This window comes from Syngnathus typhle, unplaced genomic scaffold (assembly GCF_033458585.1).
Source record: "Syngnathus typhle isolate RoL2023-S1 ecotype Sweden unplaced genomic scaffold, RoL_Styp_1.0 HiC_scaffold_34, whole genome shotgun sequence".
Taxonomy (NCBI): domain Eukaryota; kingdom Metazoa; phylum Chordata; class Actinopteri; order Syngnathiformes; family Syngnathidae; genus Syngnathus; species Syngnathus typhle.
The window spans coordinates 501,682-523,656 of record NW_026871940.1 but is presented as its reverse complement, the minus strand read 5'-3'; the positions used below and the strand labels follow the sequence as shown (position 1 = coordinate 523,656).

The window sequence follows — 21,975 nt, the reverse complement described above, 5'->3', positions numbered from 1 at the left end:
AAAGTAAAATGAACTTTCTGTCGCCAGCCAGACACCTGTCTTACACTGCTACACTTCGGTCACAACCACACATTGTGATAAAGAGGTGCACAGTCCTTAACCCAGCAACATTGATCCCTGTTAGGGTTTGCAGAATATCTTCATCGTCTGATTATGTTGGAATGTAACCTGTAATAATTTAACTAGGTTGTCCTGTCTAGACAAAATTAGTTTACCAAAGTGCTAAGATCTTTTCAACTTATTGACTAGCTGCAGAGGAAGCAATCAAAGTTGCTTTGTTTACAGAACGTCGTAAAAGGTCCCCTGCTATGCTTTGATCAGCAGGGGACCGTCTTCACCTTATCCTGTGTGTTCCCACACCCCCACTTTCAACCCCACTCTGTTTCTCTCAATAAATAAGCACCTGACGAGGCCTCAGTCAGACTTCATTCGACCATCGCTGTAAGCACAGCGACGAGTGAACTCTCCGCCTGCAGGTGTCTAAAATGACTTGCTTGACTCCTGTGTGGTTCTTGCAAAATAAGTTAGAGTGAGCACCACCCTAACAATCCCGTTGCCAGGGGATGGTACCCCACATAACTGTTTGGATGCCACAGAACATCTACAGCTGCCCAGAGAAGATTTAAGTGACACGCTGTTAGAAAAATGTATATATATGTTATCATGCGTTCTCTAATCAATGCTTTACCCCAATAGTACTGCAAGAGATGCTTGCTGTTTGGCCTTGCTGTTTTTATGATGTACCACAGAAGAGAGATTACAGCTGGGTCAGACAGGACGTAGCTGGCAACTCAGTGACAACTCAGCAAAAAGGAAGACATCTACCGTTCCTTTCTAACAATGACCACTTTGTTAGACAACATGCCTCATTGCTGTCTTGCGCCCCAGATGAACCTCCAAGTGACCATTAAAGTCAGGGTCTTTCCTAACTATCTTTATCGTAGGATTAGGTTGGAATGTATATAACCAGTAATAAATAACTTAGCTTGTTGCATCCTACACAATGTCGTAAAACTTCCCTTGCTATGTTTTAACTAGAGGTCAAAGGTTTTTTCTTCTGTATCCAGTTCACTCAAACTCCTCTTCCCAGATGTTCTTATCAGTATGTAAACACCTAGTGATTTTTTATTTTACGAGACAAAGCCCACATGCCTTCCCCCTCCCCTTAGTTGGCTCTTGTCTCACACTGTGGGTAGGGCAAATCCAAATAAAAAGAGCGGGAGTGCATACAGATATTTTAGTGTAGTGAGATTGTTGTGAAGGATCTGTACTGCACTCCTCGCGAGAAAAGACTTAATATTCTGTCTCACTTGTGATTTGTTTGCTGTTGCTCTTCTATTCAGGTATTCAGTCAGCGAAATAAACCTGACAGAAATTGGGGGCTCGTTCCGGGATCTCGACACACCTGGCGGGTCCAGCGGACTCTTCGATGCAGGCGAAAATCCTCGGCCGAGGTAAACAAAAGTCCTTTGACGGGACTGTCTCGATCAGTCCGGCTGGATACCGGGAGGGTTGACGAGATCTTCCGAGGAAGAGAATCAGCAGACCGTGAGTAGGAATATTAATTCTACTAAATAAAAACAGTTAAATTCCGCAGGGGCGGATGTGGAGCCCCCTAGCTTTCAAGCTAGTTAAATTCTGCAGCAGGAGGGGCGGACTCATCTGTTATTAAAAAAACAAAAAAAAAAAACCTTGAGAATTCTAGACCCTATCAAGTACAACTAGAAACAGTTAAATTCTGCAGGGGCGGATGTGGAGCCCCCTAACGTTTTATGTTAGTTAAATTCCGCAGCAGGAGGGGCAGACTCCTCTGTTATTAAAAAAAAAAAAAAAAAAAAAAAAAATCGCGCGTGGTATGCTTGTGTACGGTTTGACTGAGAGTGATCTTATTTGAGCGCTCCTCTATATAAACACACAGGATTGTAAACGGTGGCTTTGTGTAGGTGCAGAGGCATCAACTCTTTAGGGGGAGGTGAAAGGAGACTTACCACACATTGAATTTTTAACCACTGTCCTGTGAATAAAGTTGGTTTTAGGACACTGTAGGTGCCATTCAAACTACCAACTCCAAAATTTAGAAAAATAAACCATGGGAAACTTAAATAGTAAGCGAAAGTCCCTACCCCGACATAAACTAAAATGCAAGGATTGGAAATTAATGGAATGGGTCGACCCAGAAAATGTAAAATATCTTGACAAATGGATAACCGATTACAACTTTGATGGCCAGCTGATCTCAAAATCATTAAACGACCTAAAGCAATCAATTAAAGCCAAGTGTGGCGCGAATAAAAAGAATAAAGACGGGTATCATTTAATAGTACAATGGGAATTGGAAGCTGAGAAAAGAAAATGTGGACAATTGAAAGAAAAATTGAAGAATAAGGGGAGTGAAGAAAAATCCAAAGAGAGCTTGTTGTTGCATAGGCAGGAAGATGATGAAACAACATCAGCGCGGCCTCGCTTGAGGGCCGTAGCTGAGGGTGTGATAAATGAAGATGAAAAGGATGATCAAATTACAAAGAAAGGCGTTGTGGGACGCCAAAGCAAACCATCCTTTCCAACTTTGTACCCCAAATTGTCAAGCGCAGATGATCCTCCAAAATATAGTGATTCTGCTCATGCCATGGTGACGCGGAGCCGCGTGAAGTCAGAAGCTCCCTCTCCCTCAGCCCCCGCGGCAAGCTGCGGCCCAGGCTACATGGGAGCGGAAGTAGCTGACGCTTACCCAATGATTCAAGTAGCAAATCCTCATGATGACGGGGGCCCCACAATTTTAGTATACAGAACATGGACACAAGCCGATGTAAAATCAGCTACAGAAGGAATGGCATTGCCTTCTGAAGACGTTGAACAATACTGCACCGACATAATACAACTCATTGCTTCCTATAACTTGAGAGGTGATGAGGTGCAGCAGGTTTTTATGGCAACCTTGACCAAAGATTGGGCCAGTGTCAAGGGCGGGTGGAATCCTTTTGATGACCAAGGCCGTCCATTAGAATATAATGGGGTGGCATTGAAAACTCAAATTGACCAACTATTGGGTAGGATCAAAATAAAATTTCAACGTAGAGCAAATTATACAGATATTGGCCGAACCAAACAAAAAGAGGATGAGTTGTTTGAAGATTATAGACACAGATTGGAGAAGGTGTTCAAAGCCAATAGTGGTTTGGAGCCTGGTACTGATGTCTATAACCAACAACTCAAAAATGCTCTACATGCAAATTCACGACCGGCAATCCAAAGCTGGGTTGCTAAACACATGATCACTTTCCCAACCTCTACATTGCCACAATTTATTGATCATGCTATACACGCTGAAAAGGTTGTCAATTTAAAAAAGGGAAAAGAAAAAGGGAAAGTGGCCGCCATCTTTTTTGCAAATGATGATTCATCTGAGGTGTTTTATCAAAACAGAACCTTCGAACCACGCCGGAGAGGGCGCGGTCGTGAGAATTTCCGTGGCAGAGGCAGAGGAGGGTATAATCGTGGTGCGCTCGATTATGACCCAAACTGCCAGCCCGCCCAGGGTCAGTCAAAGCGATATGACTCCCGACCTCCTCTTTGTTGGTCGTGTGGCAAAGAGGGCCATATAGCAAAATACTGTCCAAATCCCCATAAGGGTCAGGCTGATCCTCCCTTATGACTAACCGATGGTCAACAGAAAATTGAAAAGGCTGTCCTGGCGACAGCTCCCCCTGCTGATGTAGATTTGAACATTCAGGACTTGTTGATGAACAATGTAGAGAAACCTTTGATAACTTTGATGGTAAATGGGACTCCCATAACGTTTTTGTGTGACTCAGGCGCGTGTGTGACCACATGTCGCGACATACCTGCTGATGTGCGAGAAGGAGGAAAGACTTTCTGGGTGAGAGCGGCAAATGGTGTGACAACCCCAGTACCCCAGTCTCGTCCAGTCTGGATACGGGACCCAGAAGGGGGAAGTTGTTGCATTCCCATTTTGCTGATGCCCAATTGCCCTGTTAATTTGCTAGGAAGAGATGCTCTCACTGCACTTTGTTAGGGTGGTGCTCACCCTAACTTATTTTGCAAGGACCACACTGGAGACAAGTTAGTCGTTTTAGACACCTGCGGGTGGAGAGTTCACTCGTCGCTGTGCTCACAGCGATGGTCGAATGAAGTCTGACTCAGGCCTCGTCAGGTGCTTATTTATTGAGAGAAACAGAGTGGGTTGAGAGTGGGGGTTTGGGAATACACAGGTTGGGCTGGAGACGCCCCCCTGCTGATCAAGGCATAGCAGGGGGCCTTTTACGACTTTCTGTAAACAAAGCACCTTTGATTGCTTCCTCTGAGTTTAGTCAATCAGTGGTAAACTAATTTTGTCTAGACAGGACAAACTGATTAAATTATTACAGGTTACATTCCAACATAATCATACGATGAAGATATTCTGTAAACCCTAACACACTTAGTCTTTCCCTTGTGCCCATTAATGCCAAAATCGTTGTCAAAAGGCGACATCAATTACAGATTTTTGGTCAGTTTCATTGCTATTATTTCTATTCATTGGATTTGACTGATGCAGAAGTTGTGCAGTTTGGAACCCCTCTTTTAGCCCAGGCAGGCACCCTGTTGCGCTGCCCTGAACAGGCGATGGACCCAACCAACCTGCACGTAACCATGTGGCATAAAGACACGCCTGGTCCTGATCACAACTACGAGAACATGCTTGAGGCTGTTACACCTGCCTCCTTGAAGACATCTTTCCTCCTGCATGATGATGAAAGCCGTGCCTGTGTTGTCATAGGGCCGGCTCCCTCTGAAGTGCAGAAATTACACATGTCTCCCACTCCGCTCCACATCTCATTGTTTCGGCCTTTTACGGCCACATGGCAGAGTTTGGGATTTATGGCCAGAGATGCACTGGTGGCTTCTGATTGGACTCAAGTTGGGCCTGACTCCTTTTATAGTCCTTCTACTAAGTTTTTTAAACAAAACATGAACCAGGTCCTGTCATTTGTTAGTGGAGTTCACGTTGACTCCTGTTCTGAGAAAGCATCCTCATTTTGACATTTTGTGCTGTCGTCAGATGACGAGCAAATCCTCGCTGGGATTCCAAGTGAACTTTGGTCGACAGGTCCCTCTGACGTAGGTTTGGTGAAAGGAGCACTTCCTGTTGTTATTAGACCTAAAAATGAATACCGCCCTTGTGTGAGACAGTACCCATTGAAACCCGATGCCTTGCAGGGTATTGCACCAGTTATTTCAGATTTATTAAGGGCAGGTGTCATCATTCCTTGCCCTGATTCTCCTTGCAATACTCCAATTTTCCCTGTGAAAAAGGCACTACCTTCTGTCGGGTGGAGATTGGTGCAAGATTTACAAGCAGTGAACAATGCTGTCATTCAAAGAGCACCTTGTGTCCCTGACCCGGATACCCTGTTGAATTCGTTAACACCTGATGCGAAGATATTTTCAGTAATTGACATTAGCAATGCCTTTTTCTCTGTCCCTATTGCTGAAGAAAGTCAGTTTTGGTTTGCTTTCACATATGCTGGTTTGAGGTACACCTTTACCCGATTGCCTCAGGGGTACTGTGAAAGCCCTACAATTTACTCGCAGGTGATGGCAGCCAGCATGGCAAAATTTGTCCCACCAATGGGGAGTCAGATTTTGCTCTATGTTGATGACATTTTGGTGGCGTCCCCTGATTATGCTTCTTGTCAGACAGACACGCTTGCAGTGCTGCATCACTTGGCAAAAGAAGGCCACAAAGTTAGCAAAAATAAACTCCAGTTGTGGTCCACTGAAATTAAATATTTAGGCCACAATCTGAGTTCCCAAGGTCGGACTATAGTTGAAAGTAGGAAGACCTCTATTTTGCTAGCTCCTAAACCACTCACAAAGAAACAAATGATGTCTTTTTTGGGGCTCACAGGTTATTGTAGAAGCTGGATACCTGACTATGCACAAATTGTTGCTCCTCTGTCCAAATTGATGTATGAAGAGAACATCTCAATGTCCACTCAATTAAAATGGACTCCCAAAGCTGAGGATGCTTTTGTGCTAATCAAGCAGGCTCTGGTCTCCAGCTCCACTCTGGCCCTACCTAACTATGACAAAGCGTTTGTCCAGACTGTTGATTGCAAAGGTCATTATATGACCTCTGTTTTGCTTCAATCGCATGGCTCAAAGTTTCGACCTATTGCCTTTTATTCTTCGAAATTGGATAGTGTTGCTTGTGCTCTCCCGCCATGTGTGAGGGCCGTGGTGGCGGCCTCCATGGCTGTGGAAAGCAGTGCTAGTGTTGTGTTATTTCATCCTTTGACTCTGAAGGTTTCCCATGCGGTCTCGGCTCTTTTGCTGCAAACAAATATGACCTTCTTGTCGCCTGCACGTCATCTGTCGTGCATGGCTACGTTGCTTTCTCAGCCGCATTTGACTGTTGAAAGGTGCACGACACTCAATCCTGCTACTCTTATTCCCCTTCCTGACGATGGCGAATTCCATGATTGTGTTGATGCTGCTCAGCAAGTTGCGAAGGCTCGACCCGATCTGGAAGACACACCTTTACCTGACAGTCATGTGGTTTTCGTTGATGGGTCGTCAAGGAAAAGTGAACTTGGCGTGACCCTCTCTGGGTATGCCGTTGTCTCTGCTACTGAGGTTTTAAGAGCTGTCAAACTGCCATCCCATATGTCGGCACAGGCCGCTGAACTCATTGCTCTCACTGAGGCTTGCAGAATGTTTGCTAACAAGTCTGTCACTATTTGGACTGATAGCCAGTATGCCTTTGCTACGGTGCACGTTTTTGCTCAACAATGGAGCAACCGTGGCATGATAACTTCTACGGGCAAGCCCGTTACCCATTCTACATTGCTGCCTCAACTTTTGGACGCTGTGCAGTTGCCCGCTAGGGTGGCAGTCTGCAAATGTGCTGCTCACACTACCAGGACTGATCCTGTTTCACTTGGTAATGCTTTTGCTGACAAATCTGCCAAGGCTGCCGCAGAGGGCCTGCTCCATGTCCTCTCGTCTTCCACTGATTGTGGTTCGATGTCACACGTCTCCTCTGACGTGCTGCTTGACATGCAGTCTCAGAGCCCCTCTCAGGAGCGGCTCTCTTGGGAAAGGCGAGGGGCAATAAAAAACAACGATGGCCTTTTTGTGTGACCTCTGGGCAAGCCGGTTTTGCCTCGGAACTTGTTTAAGTGGGCTGCTACCGTTTTTTTCCGTGTATAGTGCGCATTATTTTACTAATTTATTGTCCTAAAATCTGGGGTGCTTATTATACATGGGTACAAAGAAAAATAAATTTTTTTTTTTTTTTTTTTTAATTATTATTATTATTATTTTTTTTTTTTTTTTTTAAATAAAGTCATGGTACAACAAAACCAACAGCAGGACTGACCGACAAAGTCGTGGAACAAAAAGACAGGGTGACATTACCAAAGACAGGAACAGAATGACAGTAACACATGCAATGATCCAACGGTGAGCGAGGGGCAGACAGGACTTAAATACAAAACACGTTACATCGATTGAGGTGACACAGGAAGAGCGGGGTGACACGAACAGAAACTATGGCAACCAAGACACATAGCAAAACTGGGGACGAGACATGACAAATCTCCCCCGAAATAAAACTCACCTTTCTTCTTGTTTGTTGTCAATCGCGCATCGCATTCAGCCATCCTGCCCAACACACTTAGTAAAATTCATAATTGACGACACATCGTTTGATGCGATGGTGCAATCCTCGATGGTGTGTTATTGTCAAATATTGTTTGTTTTTTAATCTCCATCGCGGACCGGACGTCATACGGAGGCCGCCATTACAGATGCGCAGAACGGTTGCGCAAGACACGTCAGCTATATAAGAGCGAGAGTTCAGTTCTCCACCTATTAGTTTCAATTCACAGTTTAATTAGCAGTTTCAATCAGCAAATAACAAAATGCGTATTACAGGTAATATTTTATTTCACAACACTTTGCCTTGTTCCTTTCGTCTCTGCTGTTCATTTCAAACACGCTCCATACGACCGCAATGCTCTCGTATCAGACAAGGCTTGCTCGATCACCTGCTCGTTTGCTGTCTCACAATGTACCCTACACAAATCCGAAACATTTGTTGCGGCTCCGAGTCACGACGAGGGGCAAGTTTTGGTTTCCAAGGGTGTTTTTATTCCTCTTCAACGTCTCTCCCATACAGAGCCGCCGTGTGCGCACGGAGCGCGGTGGTGCGTTTAGGGGCAGTCGGAGAAATCAACGCCAACAAAAAAAATGACATCCAGCCTAGTTAAGACCATACCAAAGACTTTAAAAATGGGACCCATTGCCTCCCTGCGTGTGTGACGATCTTTGGGACTTAAAAAAAAAAAAAAAAAAAAAAAATTAAAAAAAATTCATAAAAATTGGGTGCGTATTATACATGGGTACAAGCTTTTTTCCAGCATCAGCATGCCATTGTTAGGGGTGCGTACTATACATGGGGGCGCACTATACATGGAAAAAAACGGTATTTCGAGTCATGGAGTCACCCATGTCTCGACGGGGGGTATGGTCAAACAAGTTGAAGCTATTTACACAGCATACGGATTTGCGGGTTTTTCACAGCAATTTTGTAGAGCATGTTTGATCTGTGCTAAACATAATCCACAAGGTAATTTAAGACCTCGGAGAGGGAAGTTCCCGACTCCGTTATATCCGTTTCAGACAATACATATGGATTATATCCAATTAAATAAAAGCGAAGGAAAAGAATATTGTCTGGTCATAATAGATGCGTTTTCTAAATGGGTAGAAATTTTTCCTACCAAACATGCTGATGCACTCACAGTGGCAAAAGCCTTATGCAAAGATATCATTCCAAGATATGGCATTCCAGAAACAATTTATAGTGACAATGGTCAACATTTTGTTAATCAGGTAGTACAAAACATTGGGAGAATGTTCCACATAAATATAAAAAATCATTGCTCATACCGACCACAGTCTGCAGGCCTGGTTGAGAGATTTAATGGAACTATAAAAAACAGGCTAAAGAAATGTATGGAAGAAACCAAACGGCCATGGACTCAGTGTTTAGACTTGGTCAAAATGTACATTAATATAACAAGTACAACGGGGCTAACTCCCTACGAAATCGTTTTTGGAAAACCTTATAGGCTTCCTCAGTTTAAAAACACATGGGACATCCCTGAAGAAGCCACATTAGCCGATTACATGAGGAAAATGCTAGAACGTCACAAGAACCAGACCCCTACTGGACTTCCTCTGTCAGAGGCCACAGGTAGTACGTGTTGGCGACAAAATCTCCGCCAGCATCACGCTGAGCACGGGGGCCCCCCAAGGCTGCGTGCTCAGTCCGCTGCTCTTCACCCTCCTGACGCATGACTGCACTGCAACCTACAGCGACAACCGTATCGTGAAGTTTGCTGACGACACGACTCTGGTGGGTCTCATCACCAAGGGAGACGAGACTCAATACAGGCTGGAGGTTGACCTTCTGACCACGTGGTGCAGGGACAACAACCTCCTGCTGAACGTCGACAAGACCAAGGAGATTGTTGTGGACTTCCGGAAGGGTCACACCCAACACCTGCCGCTGACCATCGACGGTGCTGTGGTGGAGCGAGTGAGCAGCGCCAAGTTCCTGGGGGTGCACATCAGTGAGGATCTCTCCTGGTCCACCAACACCGCATCACTGGCAAAGAAAGCCCAGCGCCGCCTGTACTTCCTGCGGAAACTTAGGCGAGCGAGTGCTCCTCCGGCCGTCATGACTGCATTTTACCGCGGCACTATTGAGAGCGTCCTCTCCAGCTGTATTGCTGTTTGGGGTGGCGGCTGCACTGACTACAACTTGAAGGCCCTGCAGCGCATAGTGAACACTGCTGGTAAGATTGCTGGTGCTTCGCTCCCCTCCTTGAAGGACATTTACACCTCCCATCTCACCCGCAAGGCGACCACGATTGTGAGTGATGCGAGTCACCCCGCTCACTCTTTGTTCGAGCTTCTGCCCTCTGGGAAGAGGTACAGAAGCCTGCGCTCCCGCACCTCCAGACTCTCAAACAGCTTCATACTCCAGGCTGTTAGGATCCTGAACTCGCTCCCCCGTTCTGCGTAGCGTCCTGTACTTTTACTGTCTGAACTGTCTGAATGCACACTGGCTCTTATTATTTATTATTTGTTATTACTCTTATTTATTGTTTGTGCCTTTTTGTTTATGATGTTTTTTACTTTTGCGCTATGCTTGCTGGCTCCGTTATTTATTGTGTTATCTGTTTATTTATTATTTATTCATCACTCTTACTATTGATTGTTAGAATTTTTGCCTTCTTGTTTTTATATTGTGTCGCGTACATGTATGTCTATCGTGTTATGTGTCTCGTCACCGTGGGATAGAGAAAACGTAATTTCGGTCTCTTTGTGTGTTGTGACATGTGGAGAGATTGACAATAAAGCTGACTTTGACTTTGACTTTGATTAACACTGATAATGACCCCATTTCTCCGCAGGAAGACCCCAAAGTGGTACCGGGAGACTGGGTCTTGATCAAGAGTATCAAGAAGAAGAATTGGCATTCACCCAAGTGGGAAGGTCCCTTTTTGGTATTGCTCACAACGCCTCATGCCTTGAAAATAGCTGAACGCAACACGTGGATTCATTTATCTCATTGTAAAAAGGTGATCTCCACAGATCCAACCTAAGTACGGAAGGTGAGCAAAGTCTGGTAATAGTGCCTGATCCTGGTGTCAAGATCCAGGGTTGACACGAAAGCTAGCAGAAGAATTCCAAGACACCAACCTGAAGCTCAGGGCGTTGACTCTGGGGAGATCTAAAAATAAAGGTTAGGATTAAAAATTAGAATTAGGATGTTACTGTATAAATCCTTTGAGAGAGTGCGGGCCTGCGCCTTCTGGATGACTGTTCTCACGTGTGTTGCTGTAGTAGCATGGGTTGTGTGCTATGGGCCTCTAACCTCTTTTCATCAGAAAAACACTAACCTGGCTAGCGCTCATACTAACCAATATAGTTCATGGGATGAGACTGCTAGACGTAAGCGTGACACCCAACCCCCTTTTGATCATGTTGTCTGCACGCCTCACATTATCCACGCTCCGACTTGCGTACCGTGGCTTTTGTCTTGGACTTACAATAACTCATTAATGTTCACTGTGGCTCCTAACACATCTTCCACTATTACCTTACCTATGAAGAGTTTAAAGGGTTTTCAAAATGGCCACCCCACTACTGGGGACAAATGGCTCGGATATTGGTGGTATTTGACTGGTCATCCAGTTAGCACTGACTGGAGCACCCTTGTCACCACACAAGCGTTAGAATATTGGCCCTCTGGATCCAGTGAAGAGGCTGTGTTTTTTGCTAGGCGAGTAACTTTAAAAAAACCGAGGCACAAGCCTCCTTTTGACCTTTGCACTCCCTGATGGCCAAATTCGGCCTCCAAATGCCACTTTGTTTAACACTTCCTGTTGGGGGTTTCAGTTGTGGGCTTGTTCCTCCGGTGTTGATCCTCATTTCCCTGTCGTAATCTGCATTAACAAAACTATGTCGGTGGCCGACCGTCCCGGTATGAATAATTATACTGAAACAGTTGGGGTGAAGATCACGAGTGTGCGCCTCACTGATATAGACAGCTATTTCATGGCTTCCACAGGAATAAGTGGTCAGACTAACAACTGGCTCCTTATGACTGAACAAGCCGCTAAGATGGCTAACACCAGTTGCGTTGTGTGTATGGGACCAAGACCCCTTTTAAGAATTATACCTGCAAACGTTGTTCCAAAGTGTGCTGTTGTTTTAATGTTGAACTCATCCATACCACCTGCTCATGATTGTTTTATATGGGATAGGATTTATCCCGTTTCCCCCATAACAAAAAATAAACCCCTTTTTTCTTCCACTGTAGCTAAGGGTAATTTCACGTGCTTCAAGCTGCCTGGTACCGGTGTGAAGCTGGGTGCTCTAGCCGCACCAATGTGTGCTTCCCTGATAAATGTTACTGCCCCTTTTTTACCCATTGCTCGTAGTGATATTTGGTTTTGGTGTAATAGTAACGAACTTTAACTTCAATAGCTCTGGAATTTGCGCTTTGGTGACCCTTTTGCTTCCTGTTCAATTGATTCCCATGACTCCTTATGATCTGGGATCTTTTGTTAAATCTATGGTACCCAAATTCTGGTTAAGAACGAAGCGAAGCGCTGAATGGCTGGGCGCAACAGATCCAACATACATAGATGCCATTGGTGTTCCCAGGGGAGTACCGGATGAGTATAAGCTGGTGAATCAGATAGCAGCTGGTTTTGAATCCGCCCTGTGTTGGTGGTGTACTCTTAACAAAAATGTCGACAGGATCAACTACATCCATTACAACGTGCAGAGGCTTGGAAATTGGACCGAGGCGGGTTTCAGGGCGGTCCACTCCCAACTGGCTGCAACTTCCCTCATGGCTTTCCAGAACCGAATGGCCCTTGACATGCTGCTCTCAAAAGAGGGTGGTGTCTGCGCCATGTTTGGTGAGCAATGCTGCACGTTTATTCCAAATAATACTGCCGCTGATGGAAGCCTGTCCCAGGCCCTTGAGGGCCTGAGGACCTTGAATGGGAAAATGAAGGAACACAGTGGAGTGAACACGGAGGTTTGGAACGACTGGCTAAACGTGTTCGGAAAGTACCGTACCCTGGTGTCCTCGGTCCTAGTCTCTCTTGCCGTTTTTTCTGCTGTTTTGACCTTGTGTGGATGTTGTTGTATTCCGTGTCTCCGGTCTCTAATTAACAGGTTACATTACAACTGCTATCTCTCCTGCGGCTGAGACTTTTCCGTTGCTCCAAGGGGAAGACTTTGCGACTGACGAGGGTTGTCGCTCTGGCGATGGCTCCATCTTTGAAGCTCCTGTGGTAAACCTGTCCGATTTGTTTCCCGACTCTGATATTGATTTTTAAGGCTCAATCTCCTCCCGGGTGTAAATTTGTTCTTATGAATTATGATCCTACGGCTGAAAATCTTTTTGAAGTGGCCGATTTTAGGTGATGAGATGGTCTCTGAGAACTTATGATAAACAGGGGGGAATTGTTAGAAAAATGTATATATATGTTATCATGCGTTCTCTAATCAATGCTTTACCCCAATAGTACTGCAAGAGATGCTTGCTGTTTGGCCTTGCTGTTTTTATGATGTACCACAGAAGAGAGATTACAGCTGGGTCAGACAGGACGTAGCTGGCAACTCAGTGACAACTCAGCAAAAAGGAAGACATCTACCGTTCCTTTCTAACAATGACCACTTTGTTAGACAACATGCCTCATTGCTGTCTTGCGCCCCAGATGAACCTCCAAGTGACCATTAAAGTCAGGGTCTTTCCTAACTATCTTTATCGTAGGATTAGGTTGGAATGTATATAACCAGTAATAAATAACTTAGCTTGTTGCATCCTACACAATGTCGTAAAACTTCCCTTGCTATGTTTTAACTAGAGGTCAAAGGTTTTTTCTTCTGTATCCAGTTCACTCAAACTCCTCTTCCCAGATGTTCTTATCAGTATGTAAACACCTAGTGATTTTTTATTTTACGAGACAAAGCCCACATGCCTTCCCCCTCCCCTTAGTTGGCTCTTGTCTCACACTGTGGGTAGGGCAAATCCAAATAAAAAGAGCGGGAGTGCATACAGATATTTTAGTGTAGTGAGATTGTTGTGAAGGATCTGTACTGCACTCCTCGCGAGAAAAGACTTAATATTCTGTCTCACTTGTGATTTGTTTGCTGTTGCTCTTCTATTCACGTATTCAGTCAGCGAAATAAACCTGACACACGCCATCTGACAAAGGGGAAAAGTGGTTTGTGGATGGATCATGTTCAAAGGATCCTAAAGGAAACAATAAAAGTGGTTATGCAATTGCCAAACCAGATTGTTGAATCAGAGAAGCTTCCATACAACAGGTCAGCGCAGGCTGCTGAGCTAATTGCGCTAGCAAGAGCTTGTCAATTAGCGGAAGATAAGGAACTCACTGTATACACAGACAGTCAGTATGCGTTTTCTACTCTGTTCTATTTTGCGAAACAACGGGAGCGCAGAAGGACGACAACATCAACCGGTAAGCCTTTTACCCATGCCTCCTTGTTAAAAGACTTGTTGCAGGCCATTCATTTACCTGCTAAACTAGCTGTGTGTAAATGTGCTGCTCACACCACAGGAACAGATGAAGTCTCAAATGGAAACAGATTAGCAGACAAAATTGCTAAAGAAGCAGCAGCAGGGAAACATGGTCCTGAATTTTTTTAAATAGATTGAGAGGACACGCAACTCATAGATAAGACTATAGTGACAGATATGCAGGGCAATGCTCCAATGGTGGAAAAACGAATGTGGACGACAAAAGGGGTTAGAAGGAGCTCTTTACAAGCCCCTAGGCTTCGTCTCCCTCCTTGATATAATAATATGTGCTAAACAAAAAACTAAAACTAAAGGCGCAATAATGGATGCATATAATATCCACCACATCAATGACAAACCTGTTTTACCAAAATCACTTTTTAAGGCAGCAGCAATTGCGACACATGGGCCTTGCCATGTGTCGACAGGAGGGATGAAGTCCATCATACATCAACAATTCACTACCTATGGTTTAGATGCTTACATATTTTTTTTTTGTAAAGCGTGTCCTGTTTGTGTGAAACATAATCCACAAGGAAACATGAGACCTAAGAGAGGCTCATTTCCAAAACCGTCTTACCCATTTCAAATCATGCACATGGATTTTATTGAGCTCACAAATAATGCTTAGTGATGATTGATGCATTTTCCAAATGGGTGGAAATAGTTCTATCTAAACGAGCAGATGCCTTAAAAGTGGCAAAGGCCATCTGCAAAGACATCATACCGACTCATGGCATCCCCCAAACCATTTACATTGACAATGGTCCACACTTTGTGAACCAAGTTGTACAGAACATGGCTGTACACCTTGGGATAACCTTACCACTGCGCTTGGCATCCTGCGAGTGCTGGCCTGGTTGAACGAGCAAACTCCACTATCAAAAGCAGGTTGAAATATGCATGGAAACAACAGGCAGATCTTGGCCAGAGTGCCTAGACTTAGTGAAGCTCTATATGAGAATTACTCCCACTTCAGAAGGGCTAACACCTTTTGAAATCCTCCATGGGAGACCATATAGACTACCTGTGTTCCCTGCAGATTTGCAAAAAGCACATGAAGAACAGTCCTTGGCCGATAATATGATAAGGACGCTCAAACTGAAAGATGTGTCAAATGCAAATTCACTGCCGCCTGATCTTTCCTCCTCACAGGTCGACAACCCCATTAAAAGAAAGAACTGGGTCACCCCACGGTGGGAGGGACCATTCCAAGTCTTGCTGACTACCCCCACCACAGTGAAGATCGCTGAACGGCCCAGCTGGATTCACTTCAGCCACTGCAAGTTGCAGAGAGTGCTGGACCCCTAATTCGGAGTGGTGGGGAAGGCTGACTTCAAAGGGGTACTAACGTTTAGGGTGGGCCGTCTTCATGTTGGTGAAGAAAACAACGTTACCCACTCCGCTAGGCGAGGGGATGTCCCGGTGTCTGTGCCATCCTAGTAGCAACAGGGCTCCATATGGCAGATGGATCCTCTGCTGCGTTGTGGTTGGAGCGTGCTATGGTCTATGGACTCATTTGAACAGACCAAGTGCTTGTTGTGCTGGTGTTGTTGTGCTTGTTTACGACCTGTGTTATCCCATGTTTGAGGTCTGCTGTGACGAGGGTTGTCTCTTCTACCGTAGCGCAAGTACATATACAACTTCTTAGTCGTGACGGATGTGGTAACCATAATGGAACGTGGATTGCGTAGATGCTGTTATACTGAGCATGTTTTACAGAAACTTGATGATTTGACCATCGAAAATGCTTCGCAAGTGATGGATACAATCATGTACTGTTTCTGTGTTTTTCTTTTTTGTTTTTATTGGTAGCATTCTGGTCGACTAAGGCAGAGGGGCCGTGTGAGTCTTTTCCTGCAAATTAACATCGGCCGCAGGTTTTTAGATCACACACTAAGTTTGAACTGGAGTATTGGAGAAAGACCTCATCTTCACTGGAAATTATTGCTATCGTTGTTTGTTGTTTTTGTCATGTTTCGCCCTACGCGATCCCCAACCCGTCCGCTGTCATCTCTGTTTTTTATTGATCTTTTTTATTATTGTTTTTCTTATATTTTCTTACTTATGTTTGATTGATCGGGTTGACATAATCATATGATAAAACAGGAGGGACATGTCAGGGTTTTCCAAACTATCTTGATCGTATGATTATGTTGGAATGTATGTAACCAGTAATAAATAACCTAGCTAGATTAGTTTTATGCTTATGTTGGTGCGTAACCAGTAATAAATAACATAGCTTGTCCCATCCTACACAATGTCGTAAAACATCCCCTGCTATGCTTTGACTAGAGGTCAAGGGCTTTTTCTTCTCTATCCAGTCCACTGTCACCCCCACCCTGTTTTCCTTAATAAAAACGCTCTTGCGGGAAGCGAGAGTCAGACGTCGTTCGATCATTGACGAATGGACTCTCCACCTGCAGGTGCCCAAAAAGACTTAATTGTCTCCCATGTGGTTCTTGCAAAATAAGTTGGAGTGAGCACCACTCTAACAGGAACTAAGTCAGATGAATGATTGATTGATTGATTGATTGAAACTTTATAGATCCCCGGGAGTGGGAAAATTCAGGCCCCAGTCGCCGTGGGATAGAGAAAACGTAATTTCGGTATCTTTGTGTGTTGTGACATGTGGAGAGATTGACAATAAAGCTGATTTTGACTTTTGACTTTGATAGAGCGGGTATGTAAAAGACACTCAGATGACATGAGCGCAACTCAGTGACGTCATATGATGACGCCGCGGATGGCAGCCACGGTGAGTCGCTCTCTGTTTATTTGTCTTATTTTGTGTGTTTTCTGTGTCCTCTGCTGTCCATCCCGGATCATTTTTACCAGAGAAGCTCTGTTAAACATCGGACAGACTTCTTCTGGTATTTTCTCTCCTGTTCTCTCCGATTCAGACTGTTTGTCGGGGATTCTAGCCGGAGCGGCGGTGCTGTACAAGCTAGCGCGACGACGGCGGCGCGGAAAGCGAGCCGGAGCACTCGTAAGGCTGAGGCAGAAAGGGTTCCATTCTGCCTTACCGTCAATTCATCTGGCGAATGTCCGCTCCCTGGCGAACAAGATGGATGAACTGCTGCTCCTCACTTCAAGGAACACGGACTTCAGCAGATCCGCTGCGCTGTGCTTTGTGGAAACGTGGCTTAGCGAACAAACCTCCCACCACGCCGTGGAGCTAGCCAGGTTCAGGCTAATGCGAGCAGATCGCAGCGCGGAGCTCTCCGGAAAATCAAAGGGAGGTGGTCTCTGTTTCTACATTAATGAACGTTGGTGTACTGATGTCACGGTGTTGAAAGAGTTTTGCAGCCCTCTCCTAAAAACACTTTTCATAAACCGCCGGCCGTTCTATTCACCACGGGACTTCTCCTCGATCGTCATGGCGGCTGTTTACATCCCACCACACGCACGTGCGAGTGAAGCAGCGCAGATGCTGGCTGACCAGGTAACAGACATGGAGAAACTTCTACCAAACCCACTAATCATTGTTCTGGGTGATCTTAACAGGGCGAACCTCGCACACGAACTCCCCAGATACAGACAGCACGTAACGTGTCCCACCAGAGGGGCACAGACTCTGGACCACTGCTACACCGTGATCAAGGATGCATACCACTCTGCGGCTCGTGCAGCTTTAGGAGTCTCGGACCACTGTCTAGTTCATCTGATCCCGGCCTACAGGCAGAAACTAAAAACTTCTAAGCCTGTGGTGAGGACTGTGAGGAAGTGGACAGTGGAGTCAAGGCAGGACCTCCAAGCCTGCTTTGACTGCACCGATTGGGGAGCTTTCGAAGCTGCAACTGCAGACTTGCATGAACTCACTGACACTGTCACATCAGTTTTTGTGAGGGTTAGGGTTAGGGTTAGGGAGGCTGCGCAAAGTCAAGGAGGAGGCCTACAGGAGCGGCGACCGCGAGCTGTTCAGGCAGACCAGAAACACACTGAACCGAGAGGTCAGGAAAGCCAGGAGGTGCTACGGGGAGAACCTGAAGAGACACCTCTCTGCCAATCCTGATCCCTCAACGGTGTGGAAAGGTCTGCAGAGCATCACGGGCTACAAGAAACGAACCCCCCGTCCTGTAGAGAGCCCAAGGCTTGCTAACCAGCTAAACAAGTTCTACTCCAGGTCCGCGAGGAGGAAGTGCGCCAGCTGTTCCGGAGACAAAAGACCAGGAAGGCACCGGGCCCAGACGGCATGTCGCTACCTGGAATGGACTACACGTGATTCATCCAAGAAAACAAGACCCACGAAAGCATTAACAACAACTGCTCTCCAGGAGGAAACTGGATGGGAGCTTTGGACATCACCGCTGTGTGCCAGGATGGGAGAGCCATTTCAAGGCGTAAGGGCTCTCCTACCAACAACTGGAGAGGTTTAGCAGTCCCACCGAAAAAAAGAAAGATAACTTCATATCTCTCTCCTTGTCCTGAATGGCTGCATATTGACACACAAGTGGGCTGGAAAAAAGTCAAGGTACCATTGTTGAAAAACGGGAACCATCAACAGCCTGTTAAACTTCGCACATCAAAAGTGTTTGTGCTCAATACTTGTGCATTTGATTCTGTCTTGCAATGCTTATGCTGTTCTTTCTGTGAAAGTTTTTCATTTGAAAAGACTGTTCTGAACTATGAATGTGGGAACCAATTCCTCCACCTGGTGAAAACCATCACAACACAGAGTGTGAACCCACAGGTATATTCACAGAGGGCAGAACTGCTGGGGGAAATATTCAAACCTGTCCTCCTGACCTCTGGTGCTCTCCAAATTGATGCACAATGCCACATCTCCACTGTAATTGAGAGCGCAATGAGGAATATCCCAAGTGTTTATTTGATAAAACAATGCTCCTCACAGTACTGCAGTTTAAGCCAACAAGTAACAAGGCAAGTTTCACTTGTTTGTCCAAACGTTGCTGTCCTGCAGACCTGTGGCATGGCTTCTCTTCAGACTGCTGCTGAAGAGGGACTCAGCCTTCCTGACTTTCTCTGCCTCAGGCCAATTGAAAATCCTTCCCAGTGTCCGTCTTCATTCAAAACTCTGGACAACAATACAGGCAAGGTTCTGTGTTCAGGTAATGTTACTCACAGCTACAATCTGGGAGAGTTTGTGTGGATTGACACTGACCTTGGTAGCAGTTGCAAGGAAGTTGCCTTGCTTGAATTTCCCTCCAGTCTGGAGCTAAAAGAGAAGACCTTTACTTTGAGAGCAGTCATTGGCTTTGAACCAGGACTGACCCAGGATTCTCTCGGGCATTATGTGGCATACTGCAGGAGGACTGCATATGCCTGGGAGATCTATAATGACCTGGGAAGTGGAGTGAAAGCAGCATCAGTAAATACTAAGATCTTCCCACATGCTGTGTTCTACACAGTGCAGTGATGCATTGTTTGAATTGTTGGAAAAAAATGTTGATAATGTTCCCTTTGACAAAGAAAGTTATTTTTTCACGTTTTCAAGTTTCTTTTTCTGGCTGTCATCAACTTCACATACATGTATTAATTGTTGCATTAATTAATGTTTTCGAGCAGACATAGACTCTTCAGGGTATTTAGGTTGCGGTGAACCTTTTGCATGTCAGATGTAATTGAAAAAAATGATCATATAGGCTTATTGAAAACAAGGAAATTAATCAATGAGCACGATACAAACATAATTACAGAAATATCCTCGTACTAAAAGCCATTCCCCGCAGTGAAAGTTTTCTGTAAGATAAAAAGAAAAGAAAAAAAGGCTTAGAACATATTTACCTTGTATTCGTCCTGCATGAGGAGCATTCCAGGAGCTTGAAATTCGCGACAAAATACAGTGACGTGGGGCTGGGTGAAGTCTTCGCTATGAATTAAATGTGTAATATCTGCAAAACCGCAGCAGCCGGCACAATCGGTACCATTTTTGCAGCACAAACCAGCATAAACGAAACACAAACGAACGAACGGCACTATTTTGGGTCGTTTGGAAGTAAACAAGGGGGCGGGGCTACCAGACGTCATCGCTATAAAATAAATGTGTAATATCTCCGAAACGGAAGCAGCACAAACGAAAATTTTTGCTGCACAAACCTGCACAAACGAAGCACAAACGAACGGTACCATTTTGGGTCCATTTGGAGACAGGTGGGGGGCTGGGTGACGTCATCGCTATAAAATAAATGTCTAATATCTCCGAAAAGGAAGCAGCACAAACGAAAATCTTTGCTGCACAAACCAGCACTAACGAAGCACAAACGAACGGTACCATTTTGGGTCCATTCTGAGCAGATGGGGGGCTGGGTGAACTCTGGATGACCTATAAAAGAATCGTTCATAACTAAAAAACCATCGCAGCACAAACAAAAATGTTTGCTGCACAAACCTGCACAAACGAAGCACAAACGAACGGTACCATTTTGGGTCCATTTGGAGACAGGTGGGGGGCTGGGTGACGTCATCGCTATAAAATAAATGTTTAATATCTCCGAAACGGAAGCAGCAAAAACGAAAATTTTTGCTGCACAAACCTGCACAAACGAAGCACAAACGAACGGTACCATTTTGGGTCCATTTGGAGACAGTTCATAACTAAAAAACCATAGCAGCACAAACGAACATTTTTGCTGCACAAACCAGCACAAACAAAGCACAAACGAAACAGACTATTTTGCTTAAGTTTTGCGGCTGGTGGGGGGCCAAGTTCACGCAGGTCTTCGCCTTCACACAATAATAACTAGAATTTTGCAATTTCTGGAGAAATTGCGTGTGAAGGCGAAATGTATGAATAACTTTTTCGGGGAATGCTGCTGAAATGAGTTGAATTACTTGAGAAATGAAGAAAATGTGGAGAAATTGTGGTGAATTTCAAAATGGAAATGTTGGAATATTTGGTAAGTGGGAAGTTGTGGAATAAGTAGGCAAACGAACAGTTTGGGTTGGAATGGGTTGAATTAGTTGAAAAATGTAGAAATTAGAGTAGAAAAACGAACTTTTGGAGAATTTGGTTGAATTTCAAAATTGGAACTTTTGGTAAGTGGGAAGTTGCGGAATAGGTAGGCAAGTGATGAACAGTTGAAAGTTGGAATGGGTTGAATCGTCTGCAAAATGTAGAAATTAGAGTAGAAAAGGTAAATTGTAGAGAATTAGGTTGAAGTTCAAATTTGAAAATTTGGAATTTTTGGTAAGTGGAAAGTTGTGGAACGCGTCCATGCTGCTGAGTTAACTTCTGCAATCTACTTTGTGGTGCCACCGCACATGAGATGATCGCATTCCGTATTGTTTTCTATGTTCTTTGGACAGCGGGCCAAAGAACGCTACTGTAAATTCTATCTATCAATCTAGAATGGGAATACATGCGACATCTGAGCAACATTTTCAAAATAAAGCATAGTATTCCAGAATAATAAAATAAAGACAGCAGAAGTTACAAATATCGAAAAAGAAGACATAGGTAAAATACCATTACTCTAGATTAAAATAGATTAAAATCATATACTATACATTAATACCATTAACTACACATTGAAACAATATATTTGCGACTGTATTTGCTATAAACAAAATAATAAACTGGGTCACCTAAATCGGCGGATGACGTTGTCTCTCTCTCTCTCTCGCTCTCTCTCTCTCTCTCTCTCTCTCTCTCTCTTTCTCTTCCTCTTTCTCTTCCTCTTTCTTTCTTTCTCTCTCTCTCTCTCTCTCTCTCTCTCTCTCTCTCTCTCTCTCTCTCTCTCTCTCTCTCTCTCTCTGAGCTCCTGTCACATTTCCTTCCTGCTTCCTCCATGTTGACATGTGAAGTGTCATAAGTAGAATCTTTTTTTTTTTACTTGGGACGACACATTATCAGTAGGGTAAAACTAACCTCT

General features: G+C 44.7%; 1 long non-coding RNA gene across 2 annotated transcripts; it reads right to left on the bottom strand.

The window, feature by feature from the left end:
• Window positions 1-18,511: 18,511 nt before the first annotated feature.
• On the bottom strand, window positions 18,512-19,936 carry LOC133147163 (uncharacterized). Of its 2 annotated transcripts, XR_009711532.1 has the most exons (4): window positions 19,889-19,936; window positions 19,266-19,445; window positions 19,067-19,178; window positions 18,512-18,930 (listed from the first exon to the last, which is right to left on the bottom strand). It is a non-coding gene; the product is annotated as an uncharacterized LOC133147163 (long non-coding RNA). The 2 variants fall into 2 exon arrangements; XR_009711531.1 differs by lacking the exon at window positions 19,889-19,936 and having other exon boundaries at window positions 19,266-19,610.
• Window positions 19,937-21,975: the final 2,039 nt, after the last annotated feature.